General features: G+C 42.5%; 1 protein-coding gene across 2 annotated transcripts in view; it reads left to right on the top strand.

The window, feature by feature from the left end:
- Window positions 1-25,384, top strand: part of SLC22A23 (solute carrier family 22 member 23) — a 115,300-nt gene that overhangs the window by 24,918 nt on the left and 64,998 nt on the right. The gene's annotated exons all lie outside the window — the stretch shown is intronic.

Raw genomic sequence — 25,384 nt, 5'->3', positions numbered from 1 at the left:
CTCCCTTTTGGAGGCCTTGCCTTCAGAGAGTACATGTGTAATACGTAATCTTTGTCCTTTGGACATGCTCTAGAGACCTCTACTGCTGCTTCCTTGGCTTTTTGTAATTATAAGGTAGTACTGCACCAGCTGAGGAAAACAAAATTTCCCCTTCTTTATAATGGCTCTGGAAAAGTATTATCTAACCATATCCTGGAAGCTGCTGTGCAGATCTTCATGGATTTTTATTTACTTCCTATCACAGATGGTATCTAACCCATCAAGACTTAGCACACTTGTTACTTTTCATGGAGTCTTTCGTAGTATTGAGTTCCACAGTTTTTGTTTTGTTTTTGGTCTGTGTCAAGAGGAAAGAAACCCAACTAGAGTGTACAGGAGTTTATTTTGTATTGCAGTTTTTCATTATGGCTGATATGGTACCCAAGATACACTTCGTTTTTTTCTTCTCTTGCTTTTGGTCATGTAAACTCTAGTGTGAGTTTTTCACCAAAAAAACCCCACCAAAACTACCGCTGGAGTCATTACACTTTTATTGGGAAGTGTTTAATCTGTGTGGTTCCCATGGGAGGGGCTTCAGCCATTACCAGTATGACATTCAGCTGGAAATTAGGTTTATTGGGATTTTTCCCAGCCCAGCGCAGTATGCTAGTTTTTCTTGGTTGGTGGGGCTTTTTAACTTTTAAGAGAGTCATTGCAACTGAAGATTTTAACAGGGAAATACTATCTAACTAAACGTTTCATTATGGACCTTGTGAGATCAGAGCGAGAGAGTATCTGTGTCACCTTACACCAGAAAATAGCTGCCAGCCAAGGCTTTAATTCAGCAAATGGGAGAACCTGGTTAGTTTGTGCTCTTCTTGATCCAGAGCAAGGATTTGAGTCTGATTTCCAGGTGTGCAGCCCCTATGATTCAAGTGTTTGCTACAACCACTGCTGACTTGATTGACAATACATTAATTGGGTAGGTGTTAGGAGAGATCTGGGTGAAATTAGTTGCAGCCTGAACATCAGTGTACTTCTGTGGAAGTAAGAAAATGTGAAAGATGCAGCACCTGCACCTCTGGTAAATCTTTTGACCTTCTGGCTGAGGAGGTGAGGGGAGTGGATTTTTCTGCATTAAATATTTTCCATTAAACAAACAAACAAACAAACAAAAAAAAAAAAAAAAGTTGTCATCTCGGTGTAGAGTAGTGGGAGAGGCTTAATCCCTAAAGTCTTAAGAGAGTGGGAAGAATGGGGTTTTTTTGTTTTGGGTTTTAGTATTCATAATCTGTTAGGCTTCCTCTCAATTTAAATTTATTCTTTTTCCCCTTCTGATAGAGTCCATAGCATGCTGTTGCACTCCTTTGTGCATTCATCTTTTGCTTCATAGCCCCTCTTCCCTTTCTCTTAATGGTCTTGATTTCTTCCCCTGGAGGTTTGTTGCCCCTGAATTCCCTGCTGGCTGCCCTAAGCAGAACAATACAAAGTGGAAAGTTTGCTCTGCAAGCCACAGTCATTAGCTGAGGCTTTCGAAGCTACTGCGCAGAAGCAGGTTGTATAGGCTTGCATAGCCTGCAAAGGTAATTAGCCTGCCACAGGGATCCTTTTACACTGTGGTGAGCTTGCTAGTTGTGCTTGGATTTATGGCCTGCCTAGGGGAAATGGTAAATAACAGTCCTGGGAGTGGGAAGAGCACTGAAGTGCTGTCTGTAAAACGCAGAGCTGCCAATGTTCAGTTGCCCTCTCCATTCAGACTGCACTCTTCTTTATAGCCTAATGCGGTTTCCTACCTGTCTGCCCCGAGGTTCAAAGTGAGTCACGGGACAAGCCTTGTCATCTGTGGAGGTTCAACCCTCAGCCCAAACCACCTGTGTTCCTCTGTAGGCTTTCTTCAGTGTTGTAGTGAGCTGGCTTCTTGTGGCATCGAAGTACAGCCTCTTGCCTGGAGCTGCTTGGGACTTGTCTAAAGAAACTGCTTTTGGATGTTGATTTGTTAAACTGAAAAGTTTTCCTGCAGCTGCTGTAGTTTTGTTTGAAAAAGATGTCTCAGGTGAAATTTCTAGTGAACCTTCAGGAAGAGACAGGCATTGTACAGGTGATGGTGCGTGCTATGAAGGAGAGAAGCAGAGGAGAAATGAAGCTGAGTCTTTCTCCTGAATGCTCTGGGTCATTGCATCATCTAAGAGAATGGAAGGCAGTTAATTCTTTTCTACTGAGCAAACACATGCAGCTTTGAAAGGCTTTTGTTTTGTGCTGATGTAGAGGTGAGGAGCTTCTACCGTCTTCCAGAAGTGGTTTCCTGCCCATTACCAAACTTCAATGGGTTCCTGTGCTCCTGAGCAACTGGTACACATATTGGCTGGTGAGGGACTAGGAAGGTCCTCAGGAGGGTGAAGTGACTCATGATGTGGCATGCTCAGCAGCCATCTGGTGCCAAAAGCTGGAGATGCCTGCTGTGATATGCTAGTTAGGTGCACTGCTATGTTTGCTGAACAGGTTTCTGTAGAAATGGGCTGTTCCTTGTTGGATGAGGGTGCTGGGAGCAGAGGCAAAAACTCACAGAGAGAGAAAAAATGTGGAGAGGTGCTAAGGAGCGCTGTAACTGCAATGGTTAGAAGGGGAAGTATGGCCTGTTCAGTTAAATGTAGAAAAGAAGATAGTTTGGGGGACTGGAGAAGGACAAGAGGTTGCTTACAAGAAAGCAGGGGATATTTTTTTTTTTTTTTCTTGAGGGTGCCTTTTTCTCAGTATTTGTTACTGCATGTACATCCAGGGAGAAAGGATGGGCATCCTGCACATGCTGGCTCAGCATGGTTGGATGCACACTGCTGTAACGGGCTGCCCAGCTGGAGATGAAGAGGTTTGAGTTTACCCATTGGGGTGGAAAGCCCTGCTGTTGTTCCTGTGAGGAGTTTGCTTCAGGCAGGCCAAGAGGGAGGGAAAGAGGTGGAGGAGCCCTTAGCAGGGACACGTGTGCCTGAGTAATGCCTCAGCCAGTGCATGTGGACTCATACTGCAGGTGAGGTGTGCCACTCTCACTGCAAACAGCTCTCCTTGCTGGTTGCAGCTTGTGTGGGACAAAGTACACTCGGCAAATGCCCAAGTCACGAGAGAAAGCAAATCTGATTATCTCAAGGGTGGGGAGAGTGTTGCTTCTGGGTCACTTTAGTCTCACTGGGGCATTGCCTCAGCCATGACCCCAGGACAGCCATTTCCTGCGTGCTCATGCAGAAAGCCAGCTGCTACTGCTGACTCAGCAAGGGTCTGTTCCTTAGTGCTTGCTTTCATGAGCTGGCCTGAGCTGATGCAAGAGCTTTTATGATGAGAGCAGGAGTTTCCCCTCCCTGTTCTTACCATCTCCTCTCATGTGCTGCTTCTGCCTAAGCTGAGCTGGTGACAGCATCTGCCTGAGCCTTCTGCAGGGGAAGCCACCTACTTTCCTGCCAGAGAAGACCAAGTGTGCTCTTGTCAGTGGGATGTGCCCTCTGGTCTTGTCCTCTCTTCCTTTGGGAGAAGTTCTACTGGGCATTGTGTTCCTCGTGTTGCCTGAGCCTGGGGGATAGGGTGGGAGTGTGACCCTGCACCATGCAGGACCAGTTAAATGCATGAAATGAAGCAAGGCTTCCCTTCCAGCTAATCATATCTGATGCTGCTTCTGTGTCCTCCCCAATGTGTCTGCTTTAGACACTTTCTGGAGTTGAAGATAGGATGGTGGTATTCATTAAACTATTTAAGGGGAAGGAGGGGACAGTAAGAGTTGCACTTTTCTGGCAAATGCTCCTGGCATGTTTACCTCCTATTAAAGTGCCATGTGCCATTGCTAATGACTGTACCTCAGCTCAGACAGTACAAGCCATGGGGCAGATTTCCACACGATTGCAGGCTGTTCAGCAGTTTCATGGGTGACTGAACTACGCATTACACTGCAAAATTAGAAAGTCTAGACTTGAATGAACCAGTAAATAGGCCCTGGAAATAGCTTTGCTGAAAGGGAGACAACGTCATCTCATGTTGGAGAAAGGAAGCAGGGATGCCCAGTAGTAGGATGAGTAGGTGGGTATTTTTTCTGTTACACATTTAGGAGAAACAAGGTAGATACTCTGTTGAAAATCATAGGTTGTGTTTCAAAAGACCTAAGATGCTTGGCAATGGTTTCCAGACTGGTTAAGATGTCCAGCTGTGATGTGTCTTTCTCAGTTATAGCTAGGTCAATCTAACCTGTTGTTCCTGTAAATTTCACAGGCACTGATCTGAGAGAGGATAGATGCGACTTCTTAAGATCGTGTTTTGTTTTGTTTGGTTTTTGTTTTAAACATGTATCCTGGAAAGCTTAACCAGCGTGCTAGAAAGCTCACTCCAGGCTGAAGAATGAGCAAGTGCCAAAACAGAGCATGGAGGTCTCTAGGTGTTGGGCTGTAGTGATGTCAGAGTTGCAAAATAATTTTGCTTCCAGTCAAGTGTCAAGAGAAAGGGTGAGACATCTCTCTTTCCCCAAAGCCCTTCCCCTACCTCTTCCCCTCCCTCCTAGAAGTATATAGGCTCTGAGATCCTGGAGTATCCCAAGTTCAGAATTCTCGCCTCCCTTGGAATTTGAATTGTCTAAACAATATAATTGCTTAATTTTTATTTTCCATTTTCCTCTCCTCACGATTCAGTAGCAAGCAAGGCCTCAGCTAGGTGAGGCACTAGAAAACAGGCTCTAAGGTTATTTTGTGTTATCTGAACTGGCTCAGTAAAGAACTCTGCAATGCATTCCCAAATCGGAGGATGTGAAAAACATCTGACGGCTTTCCAGTGCATTAACATGTGCTTTAGCTCTGCAGTAACGTGCAGTTCTCTCTGCTGACAGGTCTGTGATAAGATCAAGGTTGTTAAGCCACCTACCTTCTGTTTATGTAACCAGCCTTTCCTTGCTCCAAGTCACTTGATGCAGACCAAGTAGGAGTGCTCACAGGGGGGTCCCTGGAACAAAAATCTTACTGGATCACCCTAAAGTGACCATTAATTGTTAAATGCCAAATCTTCATTTAAAGAGCAGCCATAGGCTGGAAACAGCACCACTGCATTTTTAGTAGCTTTGTGTGCAAACTGTTTTTTTTTTTAAAAAAATAATAGAATGCAGTAGGAGCACTCCAGCTGCTCAAAGAAAAGGACTGTGCATGCCTTTTATCACACGCCTGAGGGCTCAATTTATGCAAGAGTGGAAAAGGTTATTGGAATTACAGTACTTTCCTTATAAGTATAAATCTTCCTTGTTCTACATTGCTTCCTCCAGTACAAATTGTGACTCCTCATATAATATGTTGGCTTCTTTCTTCCTCAGTACTTCCTCTGAATTTCCTTCCCTTTTCTAATAGTCAGACTGGATATGGGCTCTTCTAGGAACATGGTGTCTGCCATTAGGGCATGGGCCATCATCTTTGTTTCAACCCCTGCAAACTGTGTTCTGGAGCAGAGGTGCCCTTGAAGCATTGCTAAGGTGTTGTCTTGAATCCCGGAAATCATTTGAGGCAGCTTGTTTGAAAATAATTTATACAAAGAATTAAGGTATGCCAAAGGAGAATAAAAGGAGGCTCTTTCTAAAGCTCGTTGGGAGGTTAGAAGATGTTTGGTTAATGCAGAAATTGCAGCAGGATCTAATTTTAATCAGTTTTTTTCCATTTCAGTTGCTGAAAATCTTGTGTGTTACCAATGTGAAAAAAAGCCCAAGGAATTAATTTTATTTGAGGTACTTTTTGTATGACTGTCAATTGGAATGCAATTAAGATGCAATACTGCAATTGTTATACTTGTGGTGATGACGATCAGATAAGATTAGAGTACACTTGCAATTTCCCCAGCTCAAAACACAGCTTGCATTTATCATTTAGAATGTCTGTCTTCTAATTGTTCTAAGCCAGCTCCAGCAGTTTGAGTATGCTCAGTATGCGAAATCTTACCTTCTGTCACACAAATACTTGTAACTGTAACTGTTCAGGATTGAAATTATGTTTTTATGGATTTTTTTTTTTAACGTAAACAATGTCTAATAGACTCGTAGGTCTGCTCAACCCTGTTGTGCTGCCTAGAGCTCACTAATAATGAAAGGAAATGAGAGGGGCTTCTCTGTTCTCCTTCCAAACTCCTCTGCACTATCTCAGCTGCTCACACAACCATGGCTTCAAACCATAAGAGAGTGTTTAAGATGGGTGGATAGTTAAATCCAGAAAGTTACCTTGTTACCTTTTACTTGCTACTCTTTGACTCCTTTAAAGTGGTGTTAGAGCCCTACTGTAAAAGTAATGTGCATGTTCCCACTGCCTTTTTTTTAAAATATTATTATTTTTTTAATTTTTTTAAATATTATTGCAAGACAGCTGCTAAATGGCTTTTCCTTGCTATGTAGATCCAAGCTAGCGTTCAGTGTTGTGGAGGGTTGCTTGTAGCAAAAGCTTCACATAACGCATGTGTACACATCTGTGCAAGCCTTGTCCAATGTGATCGATGCTGCCATCAGGACATGGGTGGTCTGTATCTCTCTGCGTCCTTCAGCCCTGCTACCCTCCCCCCTGAGAGCAGGTCTCAGTAGTGCTGCCAAGGAGTCCTCCTGGCAGGACAGTGTTCCACCGCAGTTGTCAGGTCTGCTCATTCTCACCAGCATATTAAAGCCTTCCCACTATGCCATGCCCAGTGCCTGAGATCCAGCTTCTCTCATTATTTTGGATAGGAAATGGTTATGTACCGTGCAGTTACAAGAGTTTGATAGGGCAGCAATATTGTATCACTAGTTGATGTCTGATATTGTTGCAGGTTAATCCCATGCTGCCATGATGGTTTGGAGATAGTGGTGTGAACACCAGTACCGTCTTGGGTTCTATCAGAAATAATGTGCTTCCCTGTACTCAGTACTGGTGAGGCCCCACCTTGAATCCTGTATTTGGTTTTCACAACAAGAAAGATATTGAGATACTAGAGAGAGTACAGAGAAGGGCAATGAAGCTGGGGAAGGGTCTGGAGCACAAGTCTGATGAGGAGCAGCTGAGGGAACTGGGGCTGTTCAGCCTGGAGAAAAGGAGGCTGAGGGGAGATCCAATTGCTGTCTACAACCACCTGAAAGGAGGTTGTAGTATGGAGGGTGTTGGTCTCTTCTCTCAAGTAGTAAGTGATAGGACAAGAGGAAATGGTTGTGTCAGTGGAGGTTCTAGATTGGATATTAGGAAAGAATTCTTGACAGAAAGCATTGTCAGGCGTTGGAACAGGCTGCCCAGGGGAGCAGTGGAGTCACCATCACTGGAGGTGTTTAAATGACCTGTAGACAAGGTTCTCAGGGATGTGGTTTAGAGGTGGACTTGGTAATGTTAGGTTGACAGTTTGACTTGGTGATGTTAAAGGTCTTTTCAACCAAAACGATTCTGTGACTCTCTGACATAAATCCTGTACTGCTTAGTGTATTGCGTACAGTTTTTTAGCTGTCCTGTTCCTCAGCTGTCTTTACACTTGATGTGACTTGAACACTGGTAGAACTAGTGTTAGAAATAAGATGGGCATCTAGGAGCTCTGGAGTTCCCCTTAAAAGTAGTCAGCATACAGGGTTGGGGTTTTACTTCCTTTTCCTGCCTGTCCCTACAGGTTAGCTCATCAGGCAAACGCAAGTCAAATTATCATGGCAACAGGAGGTGCTTAGAGGAGAAAGCATGTGTATGAGGAAGGTGGGTTTAGAACTTATGTGTAGTGACTTGAGTATTCAAGTCCAGCAACAAATGTCAGCACACAAATTCACATAAATATTTATGTGCCTTTCAAGAGGAACCATAATTTAACAAGACTTGCCAAATTTCCATCCCCAGTCACGCAGACATAACTCCTGTTTTCTTGCTTACAAATAACATAACTCTGTGGGATTTTTACTAGTTCAAGTTAATTAAATTTCACTCAAAGCATGAAATTTGAAGGCAGCGTTCATTGCAGTATTTCTACAAATGTGTATTACTTAGATACAATAAGAAGTTCACTTTTGCTTTAATTCATTTTATTTTTTGCCTATCTACAGAATTTAATGATACATCCTGTACCAGTGCTCATATCACTCATTTTCCTTTTTTAAAGAAAACTGCTTGAAGTTGCATTGCAGATGAATTTGTTTATAAATCATATGCTGCAATTACTGATGGACCTAAAACTATGAGCTATATGTTTTTTCTTTTGAGAACATCTGGTCCCTTCTTAAATGAATTGTACATACACTTGCGTAGTTTTTGGAGATAAGTTGAGACATAAGTGCTTGTTAGTATCTTGAAAACTTGTTTGCTCACATTCTTTGAATTCTGGTTATGGTATGAATTGTGAGAGAAGTTGTCAGTTTACTGAAGTCTACTGAATGATGTGCAAATCTTTGCAAGCACTACTCCAGTTTTGCACATATGAGCTGTATGTCTGCTTTAGTCACCCATACATTCAGTAAGGAATCTTTCAACTATCTTCAATTCAGCCTTGGTAATAAAACAGGTAGCATTTTAGAGAAAAAGGGTGTTTGAAGAAGCCTCCATGGCTTGAAAACATGGCACTTCCTTAATGAATGCTGTCTGTGCTGAACTGTGCCTTTCTGGGTGATTTCCCCAGCTCCTGGATGCTGCAGAATCCCTCTCAAACTTGCTTGTGTTTGGAGGAATTCTGGGCAGACTAACTATTCTCATGGCTTCTCCTTCCAGTTCTGTGTTCTCTTCCTGTGGCAGGGATCACCCGTTTGTAGAGCAAACTATTAGTTTTTACACTGATGCTTCAGTCCTCTCCCATACAGTCAAGCATTAAAGTGCAAATACATCTCCATCAGTGGCTTACCTCACGTAGTCAATATATTAGGTTAAGGACATGCATTTCATTCTCCTGTTGTTTATTCTCTGAGGAAAATCTCTGGCAGAAGCAGCAGTGGAGCGCAATGTTTGCTTGTGCCTTGGCCAGCTGGAGCTGTGAGGAAGTGCCTTGGTGTGGTGGAAGAGGACAAGCTCTCTGTGCTGTGAGCTGTGACTAATAATTCTGTTAAAAATGCGGACTGAAAGATATGTGTGCCCCGATACTAAGGCATGGGGAAGTTCCCCTACATACCATCTGTTATCCAAACACTTGAGACTAATTCTGTGGAGAAACGAGGAGGGTATTTTCTCCATGAAGCATTAAGTTCAATAGATATTTAAGCACACGGACCGGGGATCATTGTCTAAAATAAATAAATTAATGGATCCCTAGAGCTTTCTGCTTGATGTGAAACTGCTGTCCAAATAAATAAATGAATGAATCCCCAGAGTTTTCTGCTTGATGTGAAACTGCTGTCCAGAAGCAACAAAGTGCTGCTCTGTCAGCTCCTCTTTAAGGGCTTTCTCTAGTTCCAGTGTTGCTTCCACCCTGACTTCAGTCCTGTACTGGTAGGCAGTGTAGCTGTCTCCTGGGTAGAACTGTTCTGCCTCGGAGCACTCACTTTACAGCTTTATAAGGTAAGTCAGAAGAAAGAAAAGTAATAAAAAAACATACAGGAACCAGAATCAATAATGTGGTGAAGCAAAAAGCAATATAAGGGAAGAAATGTTTTTCTTATTATAGTAAATAAAAATGGACTGAAGGCAGGGAAGAAAAACAAGAGCAACTTAAAAAGATTGTATAACAGTAGAAGTAGCTTATGTGGTGAAACTGCAACCAGTGTTCCTAAAAAAAAATCCCATTTTTGTTTGGTTTATAGCTTTGACTTTGAAATGGGGTTTTTACCTATATCTCAACTGACTTGTTTTTAAAGATGCAAACCCAAATCTGTGTTTCTAGGAAGCCTGAGGAAAATTAAAGAGCTTTTTAGTTATAGATCTCTGCTTTGAACATTAAATAAATAAAGCTGTCAGTGTTAGTCACTTGTTGGAAAAAATGACTTCTATTGTATCTGTACAGCAGAAGAAACCAAATTACTGCACTCCAGTGCTTTGGAATTTGGGCAGAAGCTTTGATTATATCAACCTAGACTCTACCCATATGAGTCTTTTCAGACGTCATGAGTGAGTTTAGAGTTGCGCATCAGCCTGAAGTGTTGTCTCATCATGGTTATTTTTTTCTTTAGTGTCTGTGCTAACTCTGGAAGAAAATATGCAGAGTTCAATCTGCATCTTGTAAACTTTTAACTTTTTCAGGAAGACAAACTTCACCCTTTTTGAGTGTAACATAAGTATTTATTCAGGTGCCTTTCCTCCCTTCTGAGCTTTTCTTTAAAGGTGGTCTTTGACTGAGGGCCAGTGCTTCACATGGATCTAGGGTCAGTAATGTGTGACAAAGCAGAGAAAAAGAATAGCCGATGCATGACTCAAAGAGGGAAAATGAAGAAAATAGAATATACAATATGTACCACAGCTGCCTCTTCTCTCTTGCTGCTGATAAGAGAGAATGTGACAGATATTCTTCTAAAATAAGAAATCTGATCCTATCCAATGAAGAATAATAGCAGTAATTAAAGATTTCATATCCTAGTTATTTTGGAAACAAGACCACGGCCAGACAAAGCCAGCAGTATGTCTTGCTAGCTTGTGTGAATCTGAGCAGGACTGCTGTCTCAGTGCTGTACTTTGCTGGGATCCTGGCTGGCAGTTCTCGGCACCTGGTGAGACTTCCACTGGGCCTTTTTCTTGCTAGGACAGCCTTGTGTATGACTTCTGATTAGGAAACATTTACCCATAGTTTCTATCCCTCCTTCAGGCCACTAATACATTTCCTGCTTGCCCAGTGTTCCTTGGCTACAAGCCAACAGCCGCAGCGTGGCTCTGCTTGCAGCAGTGCAGTGCAGATGAAATACCTGACAGACATGGACTTCTTGGAGAAGTAACCCACCTGCCTATCCAAGCGGGAGAGGGCTTTTTATATCCTTTCTGCCCTGATTGCTGGGAGTAGTTAAAATCCCAGAATGACAGTGCAGGAACTGGCTGAGGCTTTTGCCCTGCAGGAGAATCTGACAGCAGCTCAGGGACAGCCTAAGCTGATGCGGCTCTGCCTGCTCTGGGTCTGCCCATCCTTCCCTGGCTGATGTTTCCCACCTACTGCTGGCCCCACAGTGAACTGACCCAAGGGTGTAAACCAGCAGAAAACTATTGATTTGTTGTTGCTGTTTAGTTTTAAGTCACTTTTCCTCAGGTTTTCTACCTGCAGCAGCTCACTGCAGGGGTGGGATGAGCATGGGCAGACAAAGGAGAGCAGGAGCAGATGACTGGGGAGTCAAGGAAAGAGGAGGGACTGCAGGAACCACGATACAAATTTGACTTGCTGTAGTGCCCTGCTGCAAACGCAGTTTAAGAGCCCTTGTGTCTTGTTTGTAGTGCAGATGAATAAATTCTTGCCAGCTTATTGCAGCAACCTTAAGTCAGGAAAATCTCTTGGTGAAAATAGACTAGGCTGTTACAAGCCGCTGTGAAGCTTGGTTTTTTTCAGTGCAGGTCATTCTTGAACATGGGATTTAAAACTTCTTTCTTGCTGGCTTTTTCAAGATTAGGCAGTGTTTAATTGCCTCTTGGCAGAGAGAGCGGGTCTAATATATTTAGAAACTTACGTCTCGGACAGGTTGATGTTTCCTCCTAGGATAGCTGTCTTTGTTTGAAGTAGTAGCAGATGGAAGCCCTTCCACTGCTTCTAGGCACTGACAAGCTTGTCTTGGAAAAGAGTGGATAAACTGGCAGTCAGTAGAGAAAATTATTCTTAAAAAATAATTTATAGAGATCTGTATAGCTTTAACTTTATTTACTTTACTTCAGCTTTCAGAATGATGATACCCTGTTTGGATTTATTTAACACTTTTAAAGCTCACTTGGAGAGCCAAATATGATCAGGTCTTGGTTATGAAATTTCTACATTTCTGGCTGGCTTTTCTTAGCAACATCCAAATTAATGAATAAATAGAAGCCTCCAGTCTGCTGATGACAACAAATAATCTGTGATTCAGAGTAAAACATCTTGATCATGGACTTGGCAGTCCTAAACCTTCAGGAGCAGAAATAAAGACCATTGCTCTGATATTACAGTACTGGAAAGACCCAGTTTCTTTGAAAATGTAATTTTGTTGCTGTCCAGTTAGTTTTGCTTCAGCAAGTTTTACCCTTTAAGGAGACTAGATTTTACTTTTGGCTTTAGGATAAAAAAAGGTTAGAACTTGAACTGAGGGGCAAAGATGATGGTGTTTGTCTTGAGGATAAAGATGCTGAAAGATGCTCGCTGCACTCAATTGTCTGACCAGCTCATATGACCTTGGGCTTCCACTTGGAGCATTTGCAAAGTCTTGGGATTGTCATAGCATCTGGGATTTTGATTATGGGTTTTGTGTTTGTTGTGGTTGGTTTTTGGTGGTGGTGTTTGTGGTTTTTGTTTTGTTGGTTTATTAGTATTATTTATTTTATTTTAATTCGTGCTTGCTTAATTAATTTTGATTGCCACTTAGGTGGCTGCCTGAGAATGTCAGGCTACAGCATGTCCATCTCTGTTTTAAAATATTATACTGTGTAAAGTAGGAAAGTACAAAGGGAAGGTTCTGGATTTGTGTGTCTACGATTCAGCTGTGTCTCCCATTTGTTTTGTTATAAATGGTCATACTGAAAAGAGTGAGTTTCACTTTCTCAGCACTGAAAGGGAATAGAGCTTATTCTTTGGAAAAGCCACCTATGAGAAAGATTGCTACAACACTTGCCATAATATATTAAGAGAATTCACTAAGAATTGTAAGTTTTATATGAAAACAAGTTTGTCATGATGATTCTGAATTGGGAATAGTGGTTTCCAAAATATTATGCACAATTCTAATTTCAAATAATAGAATTTTAGTGACTTAAATTTAAGGTGCTACTGTAAGAGAGTTAAATATCAGACAAAAAAAAAATCTATATTGTGGGTTTGTTTGTAGCTTTCTTTTTTTAATATTGCATTGCAGTTGTACAGTGTGCAATAGGTATGAAATGGTACTGTTTGGACGTAGACCTTGAGACAATTTCAAATAAGGCATTCAGCGTAAAATGCATTAGATTTAATTTTGCTTACAATTTGTGTGAAATTTTTATATGTTTGAGAAACCTAAGTATACAAGCTGTCAAAGCTTTCATTTTCCATTTGTTCTGCAAACTGGTGGATCAGGACAGGACTAGGATGTGGCTGACAAAGCTGTTCTGGGTTGTCTGTACCTGAAGAGGCTGGCAGTGGCACGGGGTGTTGTCAGTGAGGTGTGGGGCTGAAGGCCAGCAGAGCCACTGCCTATGTGTCTAATACTCCCTCCTTAGAGTACTGGTGTTTTCCCAGTGGTCTTTAAGGAAAAGTTTTACTGCATGGCACCTATGCTGCAGCTGCAATCCCAGTAAGATACTGATGTTCAGTAATTGTTGGATTGTTCCCGTGGTGTTTGCAGTCATGTAGTTCACATTAACGCCTAAAGTGAAGCCTAGGGGAATAACTCAGTAGCTCCTGCTGTTGGAAGGAGCAGCCCTGTTCACCTGCATCCCTCTTGCTGCTTGCTTTCTGCTGGCTTTGGCATTTGTATCATCCTTTTCAGCCACTGAATCCAGCTAACAAACAAACAAAAATTCAGTTTTCTTTGCTGAGCTGATTTTCTGCTCTTCTGGTGAAATATCCAGTTATGGAACAAACAGATGCAAACGTTCGAGGTAAATGTCAGGGGAGATGAGAAATGTAGGAAGGTGAGCTTTCTTCGTGGGGAGGTAAACAGCTTCCTGACCAGCACTATCTCATGAAACTAAATCTGAAAATAGAGCAAAGGTGTGGCTCTACATTACAGCCCTTGAACAGCACATCCAGTTTCAGAAGTTTCTGCCACATGTTGCCACCTTCTGAAGTTTTCTGATTTAGCTGGTTTTGTAACTGCACAACTGTGAAAGGTGATGTGACTTAAACAAAAAAATTGAAAACTGCCTCTTAAAATATTGCTCCCACCCTAGCACTACCAGTTAGTTGCTCTGCTTTTTAACAGATCCACTTAGGAATATTGTGTGATTGCATCAGCAGTGGAATTGATACAGATGAGGAAAACATAATGCACAGCATGTTCTTTCCTTCTCACACCACATCATCATGTGTGTTTAGGATGAACTGTATGTAGATGAGTTTCTCATGTACTGCAGAGTATGCTTCAGATGGAGCACAATCAAAGGAGAGGAAATCAGAGCATCATCCTGTGAGGAAAATTGAATTCTTGAAGTATAAAATTTTGTAATGGCAGCATGCAACCTTGTCCGACATGGTTACAGTCTTTGGACCCCAGTAAAGAATGTTAAAGAAACAAGTGACAAATGGTTGTATGTGGGTTCCAGCTGAGCTGGCCATCTTCCCATGGAAAGGTCAGGGAGAGTAAAAGACTCTTTCACTCTACTGTTTTTAATGGCAAGTAAAGGTCTTTTTTCATTTGGAGTTCTGAAATATTAGCAGCAGACCTAGCAAAGATGGATGGCAGCAAATGGGTAAAAGAACATGATGAAGCACTAGATGGAAAGCGTGGCATGTTGGAGCGTATGACTTAGAGGAGGGAGAAGATTGACTAGAAACATACACATTTCTTCTTTGAAGACTGTATTGTGTCAGGATAGAAACTGTCTACAGAAAATGCGTGACTTTGCTGACATCTCCCTGTTTTGGGGAAACTGTAAATGGTTTGTTCTGGGTCAAACTTAATATCTCTGTTCTCTGGCAATAATGTAGTGCTTTAGAATGCAGTGTATGTTTTATTCCTCATGCCTGGATTCCTGTATCATACGTTTTCACTACAGTATCTTTCCTTGCCAGACTAGTCTGTTGTATCATGGGAATCCTTAAGCAACCAGGACAGATTAGGTGAAAGCAGATGTCAAAATATTTAAATTTTTCATGGGATAGAAACTCCCCATCCCACGCAAACACCATATATAACCTATTGGCATAGTTTCCTGTGCAGTACCTTTATTTGTCTTCCTTCGTATCAAGTTCTTAATGTCCTGAGACTGACTCAGAAAATGCTGACCGAGCACAATCTAGAATGGCCTGAAATATTCAGTGATGCTTGTGTGCTGCATGGGTGTGCCGTGGGAGAGGCAGTTGCTCCCAAAGTCTGCAGAAGTTAGTATCACAGTGCTTATTTGCATGTGATAACCCAGTGACTATTGATTTCGACTGGGATAACTGAGGATGGCAATCCGAAGCCTTTGGATGTTAAGTCGGAGCTTTTCTTTGGAAGTCCTGGTAAACCTTTTCGCTTCGGAGTCAAAGGCAAGAAGTACAAGGCCACCCTGTTCCTGCTGTTGTGGTCACCATTAGAATCTGCCATTCCAGAGAGAAATGAATTCCCAAGTGCTGGGTTGTGGGGTTTTTCTTGGCATAATTTTTGTGGGACTCAGAAAGAATTCATCTTTCTGTGAACTGTATACCAAAGGTAGCATGTTGAAGAAGATCAATGAAAGACAGGCAGACTTTGCAAACTTTGTTATCAGTGTGATGATAAAAATGGTATGAGATTGGGTGCTAGACTGACAAGGAGATAACACAGGCTTTTTGATTCTGGTATGCTTAAGTGCTTGACTCTTTTGCAATGTTAATACATTGCATATGACATAGGAGGAGACCACTTTTGTTTATGTGAATGATCTCTTAGGTTGTCTCAAGGGGGAGAAATGCCTTACTGTGGCATCAAGTAGTTTCTGTGTGAACTTGAAGCCTCTGATTGAAATGACAGAGATCTGTAGGATGACCGTTAATGCATCAGTAGGCTGGCCGCTGTCATTTTCGTTGCCTGGCTTCTTGCAGGACTAAGCACTCTGGCACTGGTTGTGGTGCTGGGGTGAGGGACAGGGAGGGAGCAAGCCATGCCTTTAGGAATATCTGCTTACAAAATAACTGCATAAAATGGACTTGCACCCCAAAATTTTGTGTAAAGCCATTGTGAGAGAATGTACCACTGCCTCTGTTTGAGGCAGTGTACTGTACACTGCCCAGCTGGTGTACACACCTGCTCATGTGCACCTGCATGACATGGGAATGTTTCTCTTTATGATAGCCACAAACTAATGAAATGTGACTGGAAAGCACCGAGGGGGTGTGGGCGGGTTGCGGAGGTGGTGTTTTGAGCACTGGTCAAGACTGTGGTCTGTCTCATGCTTTCCTAAAGTAGCATACATTTTTGTTTTCTAGTTTGTTATCTTAACAAAGGATCACATAAATTGTTTACGTGTGTGTGGATTTTCTGTTATAAAATTGTAATAATAAACACAATGGCAAAATCAAAAATCTTAAACTATTTGTTAATATAGTTCTTTAATTTGCAAGTTGGAATGCAAAATATAGTTATTTTTTAACTTGGGAACCTTTTTTTGTTTAAAAGAGAATGGGAAAAGAGGGTTAAGTCTAAAATGGTGCTGTTACCTTCAGGTGTCTCAGTGTGGAAAAGGATTATGGGATGCAGTGCAGTATGCAAATCAATGCAAATCACTTCTGGTGTCAATGCTCCTCACCTGAGCAAATGCATATAATGCTCACCTGAGCAAATGCATATAATGCTCTGTGTGCGTGTGTGTGTGTGTGTGTGTGTCTGCCTTTCCATTGACCCTGACTTCCTGGCAGTGCCACTAATAGCTTTTGCTTCTTTGGAAACAGGCCTGCGCTGAATTCCCCAGCCACACCAGTGTGATCTGTCCCTGAAACGTCCTCCACCCCAGCAGTCACCACTTCTCCCTAGAGCACTGAGGGTGCCCGAGGCAGCAGCTGGTATTAGCATTGCTCACTGTGTTTGGTTTCTTCCTTGACACAGCTTCTTAATGAAACACCTGAAGAGTGTTAACTAATCTCACTTGGGTGTTTGGCTGTTGCCTCCCTGGAGAGCAGGGGGAAGTTCTGCTTGTATCTTGAGGATGCTGTGAACCAGAGATATCGTTTGCATGCAGCTACCACTTCTTTCTTCATGAAATTTTATAATTCAGTACCTGTAAGGATAGCAAATTGGAAGTGAAACTGGCACAACCAGAAGTAAATGTATGCTGCCCTTGCTCCCTCAGGCAGCACTTTTACATAGGAGGGACACTTTAGAGATGCATATTGAAATTTATTTCATCTTTCTGCCCCATTAAACAAGCAATTGGTTTTCAACAGCAGTTCACAGATGAATCTGAATCAAAACAGGCTGATTAACTGGAGGACAGCCAGCTTGGCAATTGTTTGTCATCTCCTGTTTAATACTCAGTGTATAGTGATACACACATCAGGGACTTAAAGCTTCTCCCCTCAAGAGACAATGCAGTAAATTAATCTGTTGAAACTGCTGAGATCCCAGCCTGCCTACCAAATTCTCCATTAACTAAGTTAAATACTGCTAGCTGGAGTTTATCAACTTGATGCACAGCCAATGCTGAAAGACTTTATTTTTGCTTTTTTTTTTTTTGCGTTTTGTATCTGTAAATGAGTGGTTTGGATCTCAATTGGGTTGAATGTGCTGAGGTGAATCTTAATTCCTGTCAGTTAATAACAACAATTCTTCATTCAAACACAAAATATGCTCTGCTGGTCTGCTCTCTGATTACTCACAGGTCTAGGGGATCTTTGCATGTATGTCAGCAGTGGACTTTTTCCAAAAAGTTAGGATGTTCTGGGGGCACATATGCCCATCTCTATTCTGAATATCTGAATTTGGGTGATTCTAGTGACTAACCTGACTTCTGAAAGGCAAAGGTGTTAAGGAGTGTCCAAAGCCTGACAGATCTTTAATCTCCTGGTATTTGTCATCCTGATTATTTTTAAAGGAAAAACAGATGTATTTAAAAGCTCTTAATCATTGTGCTGATCCCTCTTTTGTTTTATTGGTGAGTGAAGCAAACATGCTCTAGTCTTTTGGGGGCTGAGAGGAGAAAAGGTAGAAGGAAGGGAGGAAGCTGCTACTACTGTGTACAGGGCACCTCTTACTTGTATTTTCTATTTCACCTCCTTCTTACAAAGGGAAGTTAATGAAAATGGCAGAGTTTAAATAGCTGTGTTGCAACCTACAGGGAGAGGGGAGTGAGTCTACAATTTAAAGTACAAGGTTATTGGAGCACTTATCTGCCTATAATATAGGTATATGTTTCTGAACTACTGAATATTTTTATAGCTGCTGCTTTAATAATTAATCTGCCTTTTGGAAGCTGCAGGCTTTTTATCTAGGATTAATGTACTCTTAATATCCTTGTGTCTACCACCTCATCCTGAAAATGAGTGATAGCACAAGAATCTGCTACAGGGGGCTTGTTCCATCTTTGACCACATTCTTCACCATGAGGATAGTGAAGCACTGGAACAGGTTGCTCAGAGAAGATGCCCCATCCCTGGAGGTGTTCAAGGTCAGGTTAAACAGGGCTTTGGGCAACCTACTGTAGTGGAAGGTGTCCCTGCCCATGGCAGAGGGACTGGAACTAGATGGTCTTTAAGGTCCCTTCTAACCCAAACTGTTCTATGATTCTATGCTCATATATCTTCACAGAAAGTGTTTTCAGTCCCTCTCTGCCAGGTTCAGACATAAAATCTCCAGTTCTGTTCTGCAGATCTTATCTAGGAGGGCTGGTCCATTAACAACTAGCAACAGTAAATGGCAGCTTTCTCTAAACTAGGCTATGAAAGAAGGCCTATGCATGTTGCATGCCTGTTTCTGGCTAGGAGTGGAGAAACTCTGACCCTTACAGAACAGATCTTGCTGCCTAGAGTACGAGCTCTTTCCCTGGTGTGAAAGACTGAGTCAGGCTCTGTTCAAGGCCTTCTTGCTCTTTCTTGAGAGAAACCTTGCCTGGGGAGGTGTTACTCAGATCTGTCAGCAGGCAATGCAGGTTGTCGATGTGTTTTTGTTTTGTGTTTTTCTTGTTCTATCTTGTTGGTGTAGAAAGGTGACGAATCAGCATGTAATGTCTGCCACAGTGAAAGTAGTGTGAAGCAGGGTGCTCGGTTGCTCCTGTTTTTTCCCAAGATCTTGTTAGGCTTCTTGGTGTTATTCTCTGAAATGAGGAGCTCTTGCTTTTTTTCAGGTGGGAGAATCAATGTATTGTGCAGTGCTTTGCCTTGTTCACCCTTCTGCTTTCCATTAAATACAACAGATGCCCACCTGTTGTATAATCTGGCTGCAAGGTGTGGTTGATGAGGAGGAGTCTCCATCTATATGTTGTACATAATGCTGGGCAAGATGGGGCAAGGGCAAGCATCTCTTATGCTTGAAATTTAGGTAATGGTTGAACTCGATGATCTTAAGGGTCTCCTCCAACTAAAATGATTCTACGATTCTAAGACACATTGGGTTGGTGAATTTATGATCACTGTGTTGAAGGGGAGAAGGAAAGCAAGATTGGAACATGGATTAATAGAAGTGTGGAGGGTGGCAGAGGCAACACCCTCATCCATCAAGGCTTTTGTGCCTCCAAGAAGGAAGTGTCTTGCTGAAGACAAGGGCTTCAGGGCAGCCAATTAACAATTAATCCAAGGTCCCCTAACTATGGATGGAGGGATCCTCCTAGGATGGGTTTTGTGGGAGGGTGGAGGAAGCAGAAGAATTAAAATGGGAGCTGGAGAAGCTGTATCTGTACACTGGAGAGAGGGAAGGACAAGAAAACTCCTAGTAGAAATGAGTAATAATAGGATTCTGACTTTTAAGAACTAATAGCTAAAACAAAAGGAGCAGAAAGAGAGAGACAAAAAGGTGAAGAACCTTACTTTCTAACAAGACATGCTTCCAGCTAGTATATTGAGTGAGTTATTGGCCAATACAAGCCCTTTGAATGGATACCCTCCCTGCTCCATTTGTATTTAATTTTTTCGTATATGTAGAGCTTAAATTCTAAGGTCTCTTCAGCATCACCAATGACATCTAAATAGGTCTTCTTTAGTGGGTGGTGGTTTTGTTTGTTTACTCTTCCTTTTTATAGCAGCCCATGCAGTTAAGATTACACAATATTTGCCTTCATGGCTGAAACCCTGTCCTAACCCAGGTTTCCAGAGGCGAAAGGTATATTTTTCTGCCTCATTGGGCTGTTTTTAATCCATTCTTCAGAGTCTCCAAACAAGGTTGTACAAGTTGTCTAGAAGTAACAGAACAGCTCAGTTGTGTGGCTACTGCCCAGCCTCGCTGGTGAGAGGGTGTTTCTTTCTGAATCAGCAAAGAAAATTGATGAAATGCTCCTTTACTCCCTGTGGTGCTGTTGGTAACTGCATGCATGATGATACTGGCTAGAACTGACGGCTAGTAGAAAAAACAGTATTTGTCAATCTGGTGGACTTTTGTGGTAATTTCTGTCAGTGTGCAGCAAAACATCCACTAATAAGGCAAGCGTGCCCCATCAGAACAAAAGAAGAAAGTATACCATTCCCATGGCGATCATAGAAATACAAGGCTCTTCATTGTATTTTAACTGTATTTGAACACACGAATTTCTGGGGTTACTGAGGTCTACAATTTAGCTATAGCAGTGCCACTATACCAGTGAAATTCTGAGTTGAGATGCTGCCCTTTTCTTATAATGCCATATGGATTTTACTTCAGAAACAAAATACTTACTTTATTCTCTTAAAATTTAGCTTCTTCTAATGGATAGTTATGTAAAACGAAAACAAAACCAAAAAATCTTAGTAGCTCACACTTTAGTTGTGTTGGTGATATGAAAAACTGAACTGAATAGCACAAACTCAGCTACTCTTCCTTCCAGGAACTGAAGAGCATGACTTAGTGCCAGGATTAGACATAACCTCTCTTAGGGAGGCAGTTTTATCTACAGGGGTCTACCATGCACAGATTCATGAGAAGTTTATTTTGATACACACACTTTTTTTCCTTATACTGCCCTGGCTGTAGCCCATCCACGTTGTAGGGGTAAAAAACTGCCCTCTTGCTTCCCTTCCCATTAGAGTCAGATTATCTGTTCTCCCTGGCTCCTCCATATGCCCCACCTAACTGACTGTTGTCTGTAATTACTGTTTGAGCTGTTCTCAGCTTATAGCTATTTATTTGTCTTGGAAAGCAGCCAGTGTTTTCCATGGGATTATTTCTCTTTGTTAAAGTTGTTATAGTCATGATTATTTAGGCAAAGCAATGCAACTGTTGATTTTGGGGCAACAAAGGCTAATTCAAGGCTCAGAAACTGTGATTTACAGCCCAGAAGGGTGAACCGCTCCATGTATTGGAGATAGTAAGTGCTATCTCTTGCATATATGCACCTACTGTTTTGCCCTCCTTGAAAATGAGAGGATTTTTTCTTGCAGAGATCCGTAGTGTATTGGGATGATAAAGCATGCTCTAGGCTGTGTTCTTACTAGTTTTTGGTTAACTACCAGCAGAACAGAGCAAAGCAAGATTTTGCCAGGTGGGAGTGCAAAACTAGTGTAGGAGGAGCACCCTCACCAATCTGGAAATGGCAGATTTATGGACATGGGACAACTTTCAGTCAGTACCAGCATGGGCAGATCTAATTAAGGGCATCTCAGTGGACAATGTTTGTTTCTCAGTTCACTGCAGTGGCTGTTTCAATTAGCTTTCTCACTTGTATTGGAACTGTCCTGGAGTGCCATGTGTGCAGGTGACAAACTTTGTTTCTCCTGAGATAATAGTTTTGTTTATTTGAGGCCAAAGGAGATCAGGAAGCCACATTAATTTAGTGTGGGTTTCATCTGTGATGTTTCTGGTGTTGGTTTTTGTTGTTTTTTGTTTTCCATAGCAAAAGCTGCTAAATTGTGGAAAAGAGTCTTGGTGACCTCATAATTGAAGAAAATGAGACTGCTCATTATGCTTAGGAGGGTTGCTTAGATTGTCATAAATATTTTTCCTTGCATTTAAGCCCACAGATTTTCTTTTTAAAGAAGAGAAGAAAGAATGCAGGGTGGATGCTGCTGCAGTCTACAGACTTGCTTTTTTCTTGCCTATGTTTGTTTCTGTGTGGTTTTAGTTGGGAAGTTAAATGACTGGGTGAAACTACCTTCCTTGGCACCTGACAGTTCTGGGCAAATAAAGGGTCATAATTGCACTATCCCACAAATGAGACTTGAAAGGTTTGACCAATCTTGACTTCCCTGCCCCCCAGGGGAGTGGGAGGCTCCATGGGAGGAGCACTACAGAGCAGGTGGGACCCTGGGGGCTCCCCTTGCTCTGTTCCAGCTCCTCGGCTCTCCTGTTCAGAAATGCAGACAAGGCAAGGACAATGCTGTGTACCGTGGTTGTCTGGATATTTTACTCTAACCAAGCTGAGGGGAGAAGGAGGCAGCTAGATCCCAATTCGTGTTGCTTTCCCTCGTATGGCTCCGTTCCTCTGCTTTCCCACCCCCTCGTGCCTCTCCCTGGCTTCCTGGCAGCCGTATCCCATGGCATACTCTTTTCATGGTCTTTCAGGCTGTGCAGCAGCACAAGAGAGCCTTTGTTGTAGCTGGAGTGCCATATGTGTATGCTGTGAAAAGCATTACAGCAGCTGCCTATATCTGAGACTCTACATTTGGGGACACTTCAGACAGGAGCTGTGTGTCCAGCACCCTCCAAGCTGAGTGGTGGAGCCATAGGGAAGCTTTGGGGATGCAGGAGGGATGCTGTAACTGTGTGAAAATACGCTCCCAGGCACTGCCGTGGAAGTGTTTCTACAGGGAAACTGCTGTGTGTTCACATAGTATTGAAGCAAGCCTCGGGATATCTGTGAAAGGGAAGAAACTTTTTCAGTGTCAGGCCAGTGATACAGATGCCCGAGAGTGCGGCAGTGGCAGCTGCATTGTCCACTTGGAGGAGTAATACCTCTTCTTGGGAGGACTTCTCAGCTCCATCTGCAAGGTGCTTTCCTTCACTGCACAGCTCCTAGTCTGCCCTGTGCCCCACAACCAGCCTGTGTCTCTATTGCTATGGCCCAGCATTCCATTACACCAAAAGTCATTGAGAAGACCTGTCCTGGGGAGGTCACCAGCAGTACAAGAAGCCGTATTTGAGTCAGCATGTTGATGCTATGGTGGAAGTGTATCTTGTTCAAAGGCTGTACTAATTATAAACTGGTCTTGGGAGATGATGATAAAAATATCTTTAGTCAGCTTGTCTCTGTAATGCTATTTGGAAGCATGGCACAGTTTTCACGTTGCCGGGAATGCATATGCTATGTGTGAAGCAGTCTTGGTGCTGAGCTTCCTTGTGGTCAGGCTGACAAATAAAGTGGAGATGGAATTTTTTTAACTCCTGAAGATGGCTGAGTGGATATTAATGAGATTCTCTTCCATGCAGTTCTGGGAAAAACCCAGTTTCCCTCAGTATTGGGGAAGGAAGGGTGTTTATTATACCAAGTGTATGCTGCAATAGTGCCTTATTTTTTTTTTTTTTAATAAAAAACATCCTTGAAGCACATTCTCTGTACTGGCCATATGACTTTGGCTAGCATCTCTCCTGTGCATTGCAGGAGAAGATTTGCTTCTGTTTGTGCAAGAAATGAGCTGGTTCACTGCTAAATGAAGTGACAGCACATACTGTCATCCACAAGGTAATTTGCCCTACTGGAAGGGGGTGCCAGAGGCAGGAAGAAGAACCAGGTGCCAGTGACAGATGTGTGGGGAGCACCCAGAAGTGGATCCAGCAGAAATGATGCTGGGTAAGGCTGCTAGGAAGGCAGCTGTCCCCAGCAGGACCTTTCTGCACAGCTGGAAGGTGCTGCAACATGGTGACAGGAGGAAACCCGCAGCAAGGCCCCATAGCCTCTTTTGTCTGCTGGCTTTGGCAGCTCATGCCCAACATGGGGACCATCCCAGCAGATCTGCTACTCTGCTCCCAGTGGAGCTGAGCCTCTCGTGAACCTCGTCAGCCTTCCTGCGTGTGCCTCATGTGATCTTTCTGATGCATGCAAGTGGTTCCAGAGGCCAAAAAACATGAGTGTGCTTTCTAGTGAGGCAAAAGAGGAGGGCAATGAAGCTGGTGAGGAGCCTGGAGCACAAGTCTGGTGAGGAATGGCTGAGGGAACTGGGGAGCTGGAGCTGTTCAGCCTGGAGAAAAGGAGGCTGAGGAAAGACCTTGTTGCTGTATACAACTACGTGAAATGAAGTTGTAGCATGGAGAGGGTTGGTCTCTTCTCCCAAGTAGCAGGTGATAGAACAAGAGGAAATGGCCTGAAGTTGTGCCAGGGGAGGTTTAGATTGGATATTAGGAAAAATATTCTTGATGGAAAGTGTTGTCAGGCATTAGAACAGGCTGCCCAGGGAAGTGGTGGAGTCACCATCCCTGGAAGTGCTTAAAAGGCATTTCAACGAGGTTCTTAGGGATGTAGTTTAGTGCTAGAGTTAGGTTATGATTGGACTCTATGATCCTGAGGGTCTCTTCCAACTGAAATGATTCTACAGTTCTGTTCTATGATTCTAAAAGCACTTTGCCTTTCCCCTGTTCTTCAGCTTGACTGTGACTTAAACCAATGTGGTACAATGTATTTGCAGTTTCCTTTGGGTAATGCATCTTGCTGTAGGCCCTGGGGTGACCTATGTTCTGAACTCCACATTTTAAGAAACGGGCAAAATATGAGGAGTAATGGTCAACAGCCTTGCTTAAGTGCTTTCTGGTTCAATACTTTGGGAGCACATTGACAGTCTTGAGGAGAAAATGCCTGAAGTATGCAAAAGGATTTATCATCTGAACTAAATTATTCATCGAAATACTAAAAGAAGGATATGCAAAGACATAAACTGAGTGCACCCCACTGTGTGCTGTAACAAGCTAAAATACAGGCAGGGTCTTGGGGAAAGGCTATAGAGCCTCATTAGCTCAGTGCTGTTGGCTGCCTGAGTGTGTATTGACACCTTCTGCACAAGGACAATGCCAGAATTTCATCACCTTTGTACTCTTTTTTTTTTTTTTTTGTAGCTTAAATAAGACAGGATTTAGTCAGTATTAGCGACAGATAACAATAGTACCAGTTAATAGTGCTGTAAGTCTGGTGAATAAGTAACACAAATGGAACCTCTGTGTTCCTGTTGTCTTGCAACTCTCCTAGGTTTTCTCACTTGTTTTTTTTTTTTTTCCTTGCTGCTTGTCCTGCAAATGCTTACAGCTGGCTTTATTGAGATGTCAGCCTCCTCTGCGTTCCCTTCTTGCATCAGCTCTGACTTCAGCTGATGAGTACATGTATGCTTAATTCTACCTCCATTAGCATTTTAAAAATTGATGGCTTCTTTCTTTTTTTTAAAAAAAAAAAAAAAAAAAATCTCAAGTTTAACAGTCTGTTTTCTGCTTCTGTTTTACAAGAGGTGGGAGTCTTGCTTCTCTCACTTAGAGCATGATCACTTGCATACCTCTCTGGATTTCAGGGCAAAGGTAAATGATGTGTTGAGAGATTTAGAGTAGGTGAGTTGAAGATGTTTCCTCTTCCTTTTAGTCTTTCTTAATGCTGTAGTGGAAAGGCTAGGTTGGTGAAGCAGGTCTTGCAAGTTGTTTTTTTCAATGCTG

This window comes from Nesoenas mayeri (assembly GCF_963082525.1).
Source record: "Nesoenas mayeri genome assembly, chromosome: 2".
In the NCBI taxonomy this organism is placed as follows: Eukaryota; Metazoa; Chordata; class Aves; order Columbiformes; family Columbidae; genus Nesoenas; species Nesoenas mayeri.
This window is presented reverse-complemented; position numbering and strand designations above follow the sequence as displayed.